Below are 13,017 nucleotides of genomic sequence, written 5' to 3'. Positions count from 1 at the left end.
TCATATAGTTTGCTAAGTGACTCTTATTTATTAGTATACTTTTCTAATAACATGAATTTGGCCATATGTGGAAGCTAAGAATTTTCCACAAAACCAAAAACAAACTTATTGAAATAAGATTGCTGAGATAAATGAAACATTTGGGATAGGTCTTGAGAGGTGAATAGAAGAATTTGTCTTTGGATACACTAGGCATTAATAAGTTACTATAGGTCCAGGGAAGGCAGAGAGAGTTGTATGTGTGTATGTGTTTGTATGTATATGTGTGTGTGTGTGTGTGTGTTTCAGAAAGAATAAGATATAGGGGGAAATTAAAATGATTTCTCTAAAAATTGTATTGCATTGTTAAGAATACAGTGAAACTAATGAGAAATTAACTAGAAGCATGTTTCAGTAAAGTCAAGGTATGACAGGATGAAAATTTAGATTAAGTTGTTCTTTAAATATAATAGAGGCAAAATCTGAGATATATTTAAAAAAACTTGGTAATGAATAGGAAACAATGAAAAATCCTTAACTCTTAAAAGACAAGAGGGGCCTGACAACTGAATATTTTTCATCATGTTAAAGATACAACCATACAAACCTGGCTTTTAATAACAACCAATTCAATTTGATATTTCTTAAGTGCCTACTTGTCTATGTGTAGAAGAGTATTTCTATGTGACTACACTATGAACCAAAAATTAGTGGGACTGAGGGGCTCAGTGGTTGATATGCTGTGATTAAGACCCTCTCACAGACTCAGTAGTGGAGCAGATTAGTGGGACAGTCTCCAGTCCCAGCTTAGAAGGCTTCTTAGAAATCAGGCTATTTCCTAGAAAGAGCAAGCAAAGCTTCCCTATCCAAATAGAAGGAGCTCCTGTGCTCAAAACCAAGACTCAGAGATGCACTAGAAGCTTTTGACAGCACCTCCTTTATCCCAGGAGCAGTTCTCAATCATAAAAGTTAAAAAAAAAAAGAAAATACAAAAAGGGAAAGAAAATGAGCAAGAAACAGAAAAAAATATTGACCATGGAAAGCTACTATGGCGACAGGAAAGACCAAAACACCAACTCAACTGAGGATAAAGTATTCACAGAGGAAATCTCAGAGTGATATGAATTGGTCACAATTGCACTTGCACTGAAGAAAATCACACATTAAAAACTAGAATAGGGCAAATGGAAGCTAATGACTCTCTGAGACCTCAAGAATCAATCAAACTAAAAAAAAAAAAAACTGAAAAAAATGGAAGAAAATATAAAATACCTTTTTGGAAAAACAGCCCACTTGAAAAATAGATCCAGAAAAGAGTTTAAAAATTATTGGTCTACCTGTAGGCCATGACTAAAAAAAGAGCCTGGATAACATTCTTCAAAAGATAATCAAGGAAATCTGCCCTGATATACTAGAACCAGAGGGGGAAATAGTCATTGAAAGAATCCATCAAACAGCTCCAGAAAGAGATCCCACAAGGAAAACCCCAAGGAACATTGCTGCAAAAATTAATAGAAGAAACTATATAGTGTTATCTTTTATCAGAGAAAAAGAAATTTGGGAACTATGGTATGTGAAAAGTTATAGTATATGAAAGTAATGGAATATTATTATTCTATAAAACATGATAAACAAGTTGATTTTATAAAGGCTTGGAAGGATTTACACAAACTGAGGCTGAGCAAAACAAATAGAACCAGAAATACATTGTACACAGTTACAGCAAGATTGTACAATGATCAACTATGAAAAACTTGGTTCTTCTCAGTGGTTCAATGATCCAAGAGATCCCAATAAACTTTGGATAGAAAATGCCATCTGCATACAGAGAAAGAACTACAAAGACTGAACGTAAATCAGTACATACTATGTTCACTTTTTTCTTTTTATTCTCTCTTGATTTTTCCCTTTTACTCTGATTTTTTTCTTTCCCAACATGATTCATAAAGAAATGTGTATTTAAAAAATTTATGTATATGTACATCCAGGAAAAAATTATAAATAAATTTAATTGTAACTCTAGAGCTTTTGAATTTTTTATTGTTTCTTGCAAAATTTTCTCTTTGATCTGGGGGTTTCAAATTTTGGCAACAATAGTCCTATGTATTTTACATAAAGGATCTCACTGAGGTGGTGATTGGTGGATTTTTTTCTATTTCTACTTTCCCCTCATATTCTATCACTTAAGGACAATTTTCTTGGATTATTTCTTGCATTATTGTGTCAAGATTCTTTTTTGGTCACAATTTTCAAGTACTCCAATTATTCCTATATTTTCTCTTCTTGATCTGTTCTCCAGATCTGTTGTTTTTCTTCTAAAATGTTTCAGATTCTGTTCTATTTTTTTCATTCTTTATAATAAGTTTTATTATTTCTTGGTTTCCATAGCTTCATTGGCTTCTTCTTGCCCAATTCTAATTTTCAAAAAGTTGTTTGTATCTTTGAGACTGTGTATCTCCTTTTTATAGTTTTATAATATCTCCTTTTTTTTCACAATCTTCTTGTTTTTCTTGGACTTTTTTGTTTGTTTTTCCTCAATATCTCTCATTTAATTTTAAGTTCTTCTATAAAGTCTCTTTGGAGTAGAAGTTGTTGTTTTTACTTCAATGTCTTCCTATACAGATGAAACTCTGGTCTTTCCTGTTCCCAAAATAAGTTTCTATGGTTGAGTTCTTTCTTCTTTTTTTAAATAAGAGGCTAATACCTCTTTTTAAAAGAACCTCTAATCATGAGGTGGGGGGAGGGTGTGTCTAACTTCACTTCAGCTCTCCCTTATGACCTGGCACCAGAAACCAAGAGCTCCCTCCCACACACTCCAAGTGCCCGAAGCCAGCAGTGACCCTACTCCCCTTGGATCTGCACACACTGCTGGTTCCTTCTCACCTAGGACCTTGTCTCTGTAGCACAGCTGGGTCTGGCATTCCTAATCAGTAGGGCTTCACTCAGTTTTCCCAGACCCCCAATTTTTCAAGTAGTCCTGGAGGTGAAAGTTTCTGTGGTTCCTGTTGAGGCTCTTGCCACATTGAGCTCACCTCAGGGGACCTTACCTAATGTTTGCTTGGAGCTGGCCCAGAAGTGTTTGTACTTCACACAGGTTAATCTCCAGTCTGGGGTCATTCTTTCTTTGGATATTCTTGGCTTTTATCAGGAAGACCCCTGTTCTGCATCAAGTCTTCTTGATTTTTCACCAGTCTTTGTTCTCCCTGAGAGATAAATCTGTTCATTGTGTGTGGGAGGGATCTGGTGAAATTTACCAACCTACTTAGCCATCTTCCTAGAATCCTCCCCCTGTCTTCATTTTAAATGTAATTTCTATATTTCTTATTGCAGGGTTTGTTTAGTGGTATATAGATATACTAGTGATTTGTATGAGTTTATTTTATATCCTTTAATATTTCTAAAATTGCTCATTACTTCAACAATTTTTTCTAGTTGACTTTCTGGGACTCTCCAAGAATACCATCATATCATCTGCAAAAAATGAGTTTTACTTCCTTGTTGCCAATGTTTAGCCCTTTAATTTGTTTTTTCTTGTCTTAGTGCTATAGTTAGTATTTATATTTACAATACTGAATAACAATGTTGATATCAAAAATATTTGTTTCTTGGCTTTAGATACTGCTTATCATTTTAAGAAAATTTCTATTCTTGTGCATTCTTGTATTTTTAATAAGAATGTGCATTGCATTTTGTCAAAGCTCATTCTGTTTCTAGTGAGATAATGATTTTGTTTTTAAAAATTTTAATATTGTCAATTATGTTTAGAGTTTTACATAGAAATATGTTATATAGTAATATAGTCTCCTAATATTGAAGCAGACCTGCACTGCTGGTATGAAGCTAGCCTGGTCATAGTGTATGATTTTTGTGCTATATTGCTATGATCTCCTTCATGATAGTATTTTACTTTAAAATTTTTCATCTATATTCATTAGGGAAATTGGTTTATATTCTCTTTGTTTTTGCTTTCCCTTAATTGGGGTATCAAAACTATATTTGTGTCATGGAAAAAAAATCTGGTAGATTTCCTACTTTATCTACTTTTTCAAATGGTTTCTATAATATTGGAATTGCTTGGTCTTTAAATGTTTATTAGAATTTACTTGTAAATTCATATGGTCCTGGGATTCTTTTCCCTCATGAGTTCATTTATGGTTTATTCAAATTACCTTTCTAGTGTATTTCCTTTTCTGTTAATCTAGACAATTTATAGACTTATAAATATTCATCCATGGTGGGGGGGCATAAAATAGCTCCTAATAATTGCTTTAATTTCATCTTCATTGGCTGCACATTCATTCTTTTCACTTTTAATACTGGTAATTTGGTTTTCTTCTTTCTTTTTTTTCCTTTAGATCAAATTAGCCAACTTAATTTTTCCCTAACAACCATCTTCTAGTTTTATTTATTCAATATCTTTTTATTTTCCATTTTCTTTGTCACTCCTTTGATTTTCAGGATTTCTATTTTGGTATTAAACTTTAGAATTTTTTAGTTACTTCCTAGTTTTTGTTGTTGTTGTTGTTGCTGTATACCCAATTTAGTAATCTGTTCTCACGGCACAGTATTAATATTATTATCTTTAATGAAATTATTGCTTCTAAGATTTGTTCTTTGATCCACCATCAATTTCCAATCAATGTTTGATTATGCTTCAAAGGCTCTTTATTGAATAAAAATTTTAATTGTATTATGATTTGAGATGAGTGCATCTATCTATCAGGTTTTTATTGTCTTGATACACTGACAATTTTTGTGAACATGGCATGTACAGCTGAATAGAGGTATACCTTTTTCTATTCCTATTCATTATTCTTCAAGAGTTTTACCATATCTAACTTCTAAAATTCTATTTATCATTTACTTCTTTCTCATTTGTATAATGATTAAATTTATCTAGCTCTGAGAGAGGTAAATTGAATTCTCCAACTAGTATTGGTTTATAGTATTTTTCCTCCTATAACTCTAACTTTTCCTTCTAGAATTTGGATGCCATGCCATTTGATGCATATGTGTTCAGTATTGATATTGTCTGATACCTTTTAGCAAAATGCAGTTTCCCTTATTTCCTTTTAATTAGGTCTATTTTTCTCATTTCTTTGTCTGAAATCATGATTTTTACTTCAGCTAAAGCATAATAGATTCTACTCCAAACCTTTACTTTAAAATTGTGTCTATTTCAAGTGTATCTCTTATTTTTAAAAAATTTTTATAAAACTTTTTTATTTTCAAAACACATGCAGAGATAATTTTCAACATTCATCCGGGCAAAAACTTGTGTTCCAAATTTTCTCCCTCCCTCCCTTCCCCCCCCCACTTCCTTTCCTAGATGGCAAGTAATCCAATATATGTTAAACACATGCAATTTTTTTATACATACCTCCACAATTATCATGCTGCACAAGAAAAATCAGATCAAAAAGGAAAAAATGAGAACGAAAACAAAATCCAAGCAAAAAAACAACAAAAGTGAACATACTATATTGTGATCCACATTCAGTCCCTCCAGTCCTATCTGAATCATCTCCAAGTATGTCTCTTAGAAACAGCATACTGTTGACTTCTGATTTCTAATCTATTCTGCTATCTTCTTCCATTTTATGTGTGAGTTCATTCCAATCATATTCAGTTATGATTGTGTTATTTCCTTCCATCTTACTCTTTTCTTTTATCCTTCAATGTTTTTCTTTAATCTTGTTCTTTCTTCAAAGTCTGCCTCCTAAATCCATCCTCAATCTTATCACTTCCCCTTTCTCTGAGCCCCTACCGCTTTTACTTCCATGTTGGGTAGGATGATTTTCTGTACCCAACTCTGTGTGTGTGTGTGTGTGTGTGTGTGTGTGTGTGTAGGTAACATACAGAAATATATATGTGTGTGTATGTGTATATAATCTTTCTTCCTCTACACTCTCACTCTTTGAACCAGTCTAGAGTAGAGTGAGTTTCAAGCATTGCTCATTCCCTCCTAGATTTATCCCTACCAAACTCTTGTAAAAACTATTCCTTGTGCATCAGTTTTTGTAAAGATAATTTCCTCCATTCTGTCCCCTTTCCACTCCTTCTCTCAGTGCATCCTTCTTTTTCATCCCTCCATTCTTCTTTTAAGATCATCTCAAAAGAATATGCCTTTGCCTAAGTAACCTTCTTTCAAATACACCAATGATGATAAAATCCTTAGATTAATATTATATGTATCATTTTCCCATATGGGAATATAAACAGTTTAACTTGATTAAGTATTTTATGATTTCTCACTCAAGTTTATCTTTTTATGTCTTCATTCTTGTGTATAAATGTCAAATTTTCTAGTCAGCTCTGGTCTTTTCATTAAGAATGCTTAAAAGTTTACTATTTCATTAAATGTCCATTTTTCCCTGTAGGATTTCCTCTGTACTACTTAGTTTAGCAGAATTGGCTATTCCTAGCTCTTTTGCTTTCCAGATCATCATCTGCCAAGCCATCCTATCCTTTATAGTAGCAATTACTAAATTTTATGTGATCCCTTCATTTACTTTGTTTCTGGTTGTCTTCAGTATTTCTTCCTTTATATGGGACTCTGGAATTTGGCTATAATATTCCCAAGGAGTTTTCATTTTGGGATCTCTTTCAGGAGATGACCAGTGAATTCTTTCCATTTCTATCTTGCTCTCTGGTTCTAAGATATATGGTGAGATGTACAAGTGTTCAGGAAAGACTAGGACTTCTGGTATGAGGGCTACTGAACCCTTTTAAGGCTGCTTTTTTACCTTTAGTGTCTACCTGGAGTAGGTAGCTGGGGGAGCACCCAGTCACTCCTGGGTGACTACCAGGAGTCACCCAACTCTCGCCTATGGCTCTAAGAAGCTGCAGCATGAATAGTGGTCACATGCCAGTGAAACATTTTGGCAGACAAGATAAAGCAGGCTGAAGGTAACTGATGGACCTCAAACTCATTAGTGAGTTGGGAAAGGGATTCTGCTCTATGCATGTGAGGATTTCCCCTGATAGAATGGGGCAAATAAGAACAGTTTGTTTCAGTGGCCATGAAGGTGGCTAAAGCAGGCATTGTAGTGTGCTTGGAGGTTAGATATCCAAGATCCTTCCCCTGAATCCCAAATTATCACCATTCTTTTTGATTTTTGTCTTACCATAAGACTCCAATGACTCTGGAAGACACAGTCAGACTGACAACCACACAACTCTAGCTCCCTTAAATCCAATTTGTATGTGAGTCAGAAGACACCACAAAGTCCTGTGGAGGCAGGCAAGTGATGAAGCGACAGGTGCAGGAACTATAGTCACAGTCCTCCACAGGGAAGTCCAGGCCATAAGATGAATCATCTTCTCAGCAGCCTGAAGCAGTAGTAGGATGCATCAGTTCCCTGGGCACCTGAATAGTCTTTTTTAAGGACTACTTTTCAACCAGTGTGAGGAAGGGAGTGTCTACAAATTGTCTACTTCACCTAACCTAATTCTAGCCTGCTTCCAATGACAAGAGGGATTCTTACTCTGCAGGAAAAAATAAAAAAATTACTTACCATCTGAGGAGAGGAAAAAGCAAGAGGTTCAGAAATTGAAACTCAAAACTTTAAATAAAAATTTGTTTTTTAATTTCAAAAAAGAAGTAAAAGAGAACCTAATCTAGTCAATAAGCCAGTGTACCTACCAAAAGCAATAGACTCATGGCAATGCAATTTCCACTCTCAGGAAATTACCACATCATCATCAGTGCATATGCTCCCATCATGACAAATCCTGAAGAAGTCAATGAAAAATTTTATGAAGACCTGGAGACCTTCATCATCAATGTGCCTAAAGAACAGGCTTGTAATTCTGGGTGACTTTAATGACAGTGTACCACAGATTATCAGACAAAACAAAGAGTCCTTGGGATAAATGAAGCTGAACAGCAATACCAATGGTCATTTACTAGTAAAGATGTGTGCATCTCATAACCTTCTCATCACCACTACTGTCTTCCACTTACCTAAACTCAATAAAACTTCATGGATGTACTCTTGCAGCAAACATTGATGTTTAATAGACTAAGCCATTGTTAAAGGAAGGGACAGACAGGATGTGAGTGATGAAGGTGTTGTGTAACATAAAGTGCTAGATCCCTCATAGAGTTACCCTTTCAAGGTAAACATTTAATTCAACAGAAGTGGCAGCCCCAAAGCAAGATTAGATCCAAACGAGTTATTATCAATAGATTAGAGTACTTCTCCCAGTGTGAAATTTTGTTGCTAATGTGGAGGGAAAGCTGAACCAACACAGATGGCAATAGAAAGGAATGGGCAGTTTTCAGAGATTTGATATACAGCACAACATTTACTCATCTGGGTCAGAATACTCGCAAGCATCAAGATTGGTTTGATGAAAATGATAGGGAAAATCATAGGCCTCTAAATGAAAAATGATAACTTTACAGGGTTTACCTGCAAGATGGTCCATCATCTCTAAGAAGGCAGCATTTAATACCATCAAAAGTAAAGTGCAAGCAAAGCTTAAAAACATGCAGCATTATTGTCTCAGTAAGCAGGCAGATGAAAATCAGTTTTACACTAATATTACAATTTATTTTGCACTGACATACAATTTAAAACAGCAAATAAACATTATCAATCTGTTTTTGACAAGTTTAAAGGTTTAACATTTTAGGATAAGAATTATTATTTAGTTTTAAAAAAATGCTGGAAGAACCAGAAATCAATATGGCAGAAACTGGGCAAAGACCAATATCTTTCACCAAAATAATATCTTACACTAAGATAAGGTCAAAATTAATACACGATCTAGATATAAACAAAGATTTTATAAGAAAAGGAAAGGAAGATAGAATATACTTATTAGTCTTATGGATAATTGAACAATTTGTGAATAAAAAGATAGATAGCAGAGTCAGGCATAAAAATAGATAATTTCAAGTACATTAAATTAAAAAGATTTTGTACAAATAAAACAAATGTAGCTAAAATCAAAATCTCATATCTAAAATATATAAAGAACTTTGTCAAATCTATTTGAATACAAATCATTCCCCAGTTTCCCAATAAAGAAATCAAAACAATTTATAATCATATAAAAATGCTCTAAATCTTTATTAATTAGAGAAATGCAAGTTAAAAAAACCATAATTTCAGACTGACTAAAATGATAGAAGGGGAAAGTGGCAAATGTTGGAGGGGATGTGGAAAAATTATTAATTAGAGAAATGCAAGTTAAAAAAACCATAATTTCAGACTGACTAAAATGATAGAAGGGGAAAGTGGCAAATGTTGGAGGGGATGTGGAAAAATTGGGAAACTAAGTCACAGTTGGAATTGTGAACTGATCCAACCATTTTTAAAAGAAATCTTGAATTATGCCCAAAGAGTTATTAAACTACCTATACCCCTTTACCCAGCAGTACTACTACTATTTCCAGGGATGATCAGAGAAAAAGAAAAGTCATCTTTATGTTCTAAAATATTTATAATAGCTCTCTGTGGTGGTAAAGAACTGGAAACTGCAGGAATGCCCATCAATTGGGGAATGGCTAAACAATTTATGATATATGATTGTGCTGGAATACTACTGTGCTATGAAAAATGATGAGCTTGATGATTTTAGAAAAACATAGTAAGACTTGTATGAAATAATGAAGAGTGAAATGTTTTTTGCTGAGGCAATTGGGGTTAAGTGACTTGCCCAGGGTCACATAGACAGTAAGTATTAAGTGTCTGAGGCCAGATTTGAACTCAGATCCTCCTTACTTCAGAACTTATTGTCTATCCACTATGCCATCTAGCTGATACTAAAAGTAATATTGTTTTAAGAACAGCTATGAGTGAATAAGTTATTGTTACTATTATGTACACTCAAATTAACTAAAATTAACAAATGAAGAAAGACACTGCTGCAAAGAAAGAACTGATAAACAGAAGTATATAGGGAATAATTTTACATGTGTATTTGTGTGCGAGTATCTGTTTCTGTCCAATGACAGCTATCTCCACTGTGAAAGGGGAAAAGGAGAGGAAAAAAAAAAGGGGGGGAGGGAGGGAAAGAAATTTCCACAATAATTTTGTTGTATATTTGAAAGGAATAGCAAGTTGTGCGTAGTAGATTTGTAGTTTCAAAAGCAGTCATCTTTTTATTGTATTATGTGTTGGAAATGTATTTTACTCCAGAAATTAAGAAAATATATTAATACTCCAAAGTATTTTTTTGATGCCCAAAAGACAATGGGCCAAAGATCTATGTTGCATCTCAACTGCTTAGCACTGATGGATCCACATTGATTAGTGATAAGGACATGATACTGGAGAGTTGGGCTGAACACTTCCATAGTATCCTCAATAGATCTATCATCAACCAGTGCCAAAGCCCTATATCTCAGGTTGAAGTCAATTTGGCTCTAGCTAAATTTCCAATGGAAGAAAAGATTTTGAATGCCATTCCTCTCATATGGCAAAACACCAAACTGCAGGTGCTGGTTCTATTCCACTGCTCATACAAAAGATGACTAATATCTCCCAGGTTATATGGCAAAATAAAGTTATTTCTGGGAGATCAGGGATGCCTCCATTGTCCATTTATATAAAAGAAAATATGTTGTCTTGTGATAATCACAGCAGGCTGGTGTGCTCGCGCTCTCTCTCTCTCTCTCTCTCTCTCTCTCTCTCTCTCTCTGCCATTGCTTGTAAAATTTTTGCCCAAGTTCTCCTAAATGGACTGATCCTTCACCTGGAAAATGGTCATCTACCTGATAGTCATTGTGGCTTCAGAAAGGGCTAAGGAACAGATGATTTGATGTTTACTGCCTGACAATTCGAAGAGAAATGCTAGGGAGAGAACAGAAGTCTGTATAAAACATTGGTCATTTTGAGCAAGGCCTTTGATAGTGTCAATCATGAGGGCTTGTGGAAGAGCAGGTCAAAATTCATCAGAAAAATCCATCAGTATCATCTGCCAATTCCATGATGGCATGCTTGTATGAGTTTTGGATAATGGACAATGCTTTCATACTTTTCCAGTCTCCAATGGAGTGAAACAAGGCGGTGTCTTACTCCCATGCTTTGTAGTATGATGTTTTCAACAGTGCTGTCAGACTCCTTCACCAAGGAGGAAAATGTCATCAAAGTCAGCTACTGATTTAAGCAGTGGTAAATTATTTAGCTGGAAAGGTTATAAACCATCACTAGAGTGGACAAAGACCTGGTGCACAAATTTTTGTTCACAGTTAATTGTACACTTAATGCAGCCTCTGAAGCTGAGATACATCAGAGTATGGATCAATTCTCTGGGCTTATATTAATTAATTGCCTGACAATTAAATGTGAAGAAAACAAAGTTCTCCACCAGCCAGCACTATACCATCCATACACCAGAACCATTAGTTATAGCAAATGAAGAGGCCTGTACACATGGTTAATAAGGTTGATGCATGCATTACCAGAGCTAGTTCAGTGTTCTGAAGGCTTTGGAAGAATGTGTGAAAGAGAAGTATTAGGCTGACTACCAAACTGCAGGTCTACAGAGCCACTGAACTGATGTCACTGCTGTATGACTGTGAAAGTTGAAAAGTATACCAGCTCCATGCTTAGGAAATGCAAACACTTCCATTTGGATTGTCTTAGGAAAATTCTTTAGATTATCTGACAAATAAGGTGCCAGACACGGAGCTCCTTTCTCAAATTGAACTGTCAAGCATTGTAACTCTACAGCAGAGAGAGCAAAATGCCTTTGGACTGGCTACATTGCCTGAATGCCAAACCTATGTTTGCCTAAAAGACTACTTTAGGGAGAATTTACACAAGACAAGTGCTCATAGAGAGAGCAGAAGAAACAAAATAAGTCTACTCTCAAGGTCTCTCTGAAGAACTATGGAATCAATCATGAGACAAAGGAAACAATGGCACAAAATTACCCAGCATGGCATGATAGATCACAGAAGGGGAGCAAAGCATAACTGAAGTAGAGAAAAAGAAACATGAAATGCACAAATTTAGTGATATCTTCACTCCAAATGTTTATATAGTCCATTTGTGCCAGACCTGTGGTACAGACTTCCAAACTCAGAATCTCAGAATCAGACATTTTATATATATATACACATATGTATACCATGACTCTGACATACTGATGTCATTTGGTCCTAACAACCAAGAAATCCAGGCAGTCTTCCCTTAAAATTTTTTGAAGTAGGATGTTTAGGCTCTTTTTTTATTCATAGTTTTTAGATAGTCTTAATTTTTTTCAGTCAACAAAAGGAGGTTTACTTATCCCTGACATAGCAAGGCTGTGAAACAAAGATACAACAGCATTTATCTGGATGAGATTTCACCTGGTCTCCACTTGAAAACACATTTGTTCTGGTCAACTGGTCAAAACATGATGCTGAATAACCTAGTCTTCAGACTTATAAACCAAATTGAAGAGGCTCCCAAAGCTTTATTTCCTAAGGATGTTTTGTTATTAAGTAACAAGGAAACTGCATCAAGGGATTCATGGACCAGAGATAACTTTGTTGCTTTTTAGGAAAAGTTAATCCCTGTTTCAGAAAATGAGAGTGTCCTAGGCCTCTCAAATAGGCAAAATAAAGTCTGTTCTATCTTGTTAGACTATGTACTTGCATGGGAACCAAGAGCTCTTTACTTATTCTACAGAGGCCTAGACATAATCAAATTCTCATGTTCTCATGGGAAACTATAGATGGGGGGCATGTGCCTTTCATTTGGTATTATGAGATGCCTCCAAGATAGCACCTGGTTTACGTAAATCCAGAGCTCTGGTTCTGGAAAAGGGCTACACTGAAATTGAAATATTTTATGGCTACAGCACTTCTTTGATCATATCACTCTGGTTAACTATGAAAAAAGAGGGGTACATTACTGTGTTATGAATTATTCTTGATGAAGCAGGATATTCGCTATTGGTAATCACTTTCTAAAGGCTCATAAACTAATCCGTTAGTAATGTGTTGTAGAATTCTTCCAGAAATTTAAGTCAAGCTCTTTAATCTACTCAGGCTCAGCCAAACTTTTCCTTTTCTTTGAAAACTGGGCCAACATCTGC

At 34.9% G+C, this 13,017-nt stretch overlaps 1 protein-coding gene across 6 annotated transcripts in view; it reads right to left on the bottom strand.

The window, feature by feature from the left end:
- The window catches only part of LOC100925754, a 205,356-nt gene that overhangs the window by 23,837 nt on the left and 168,502 nt on the right, over positions 1–13,017 (bottom strand). The gene's annotated exons all lie outside the window — the stretch shown is intronic.

This window comes from Sarcophilus harrisii, chromosome 1 (assembly GCF_902635505.1).
Source record: "Sarcophilus harrisii chromosome 1, mSarHar1.11, whole genome shotgun sequence".
Classification (NCBI taxonomy): domain Eukaryota; kingdom Metazoa; phylum Chordata; class Mammalia; order Dasyuromorphia; family Dasyuridae; genus Sarcophilus; species Sarcophilus harrisii.
This window is presented reverse-complemented; position numbering and strand designations above follow the sequence as displayed.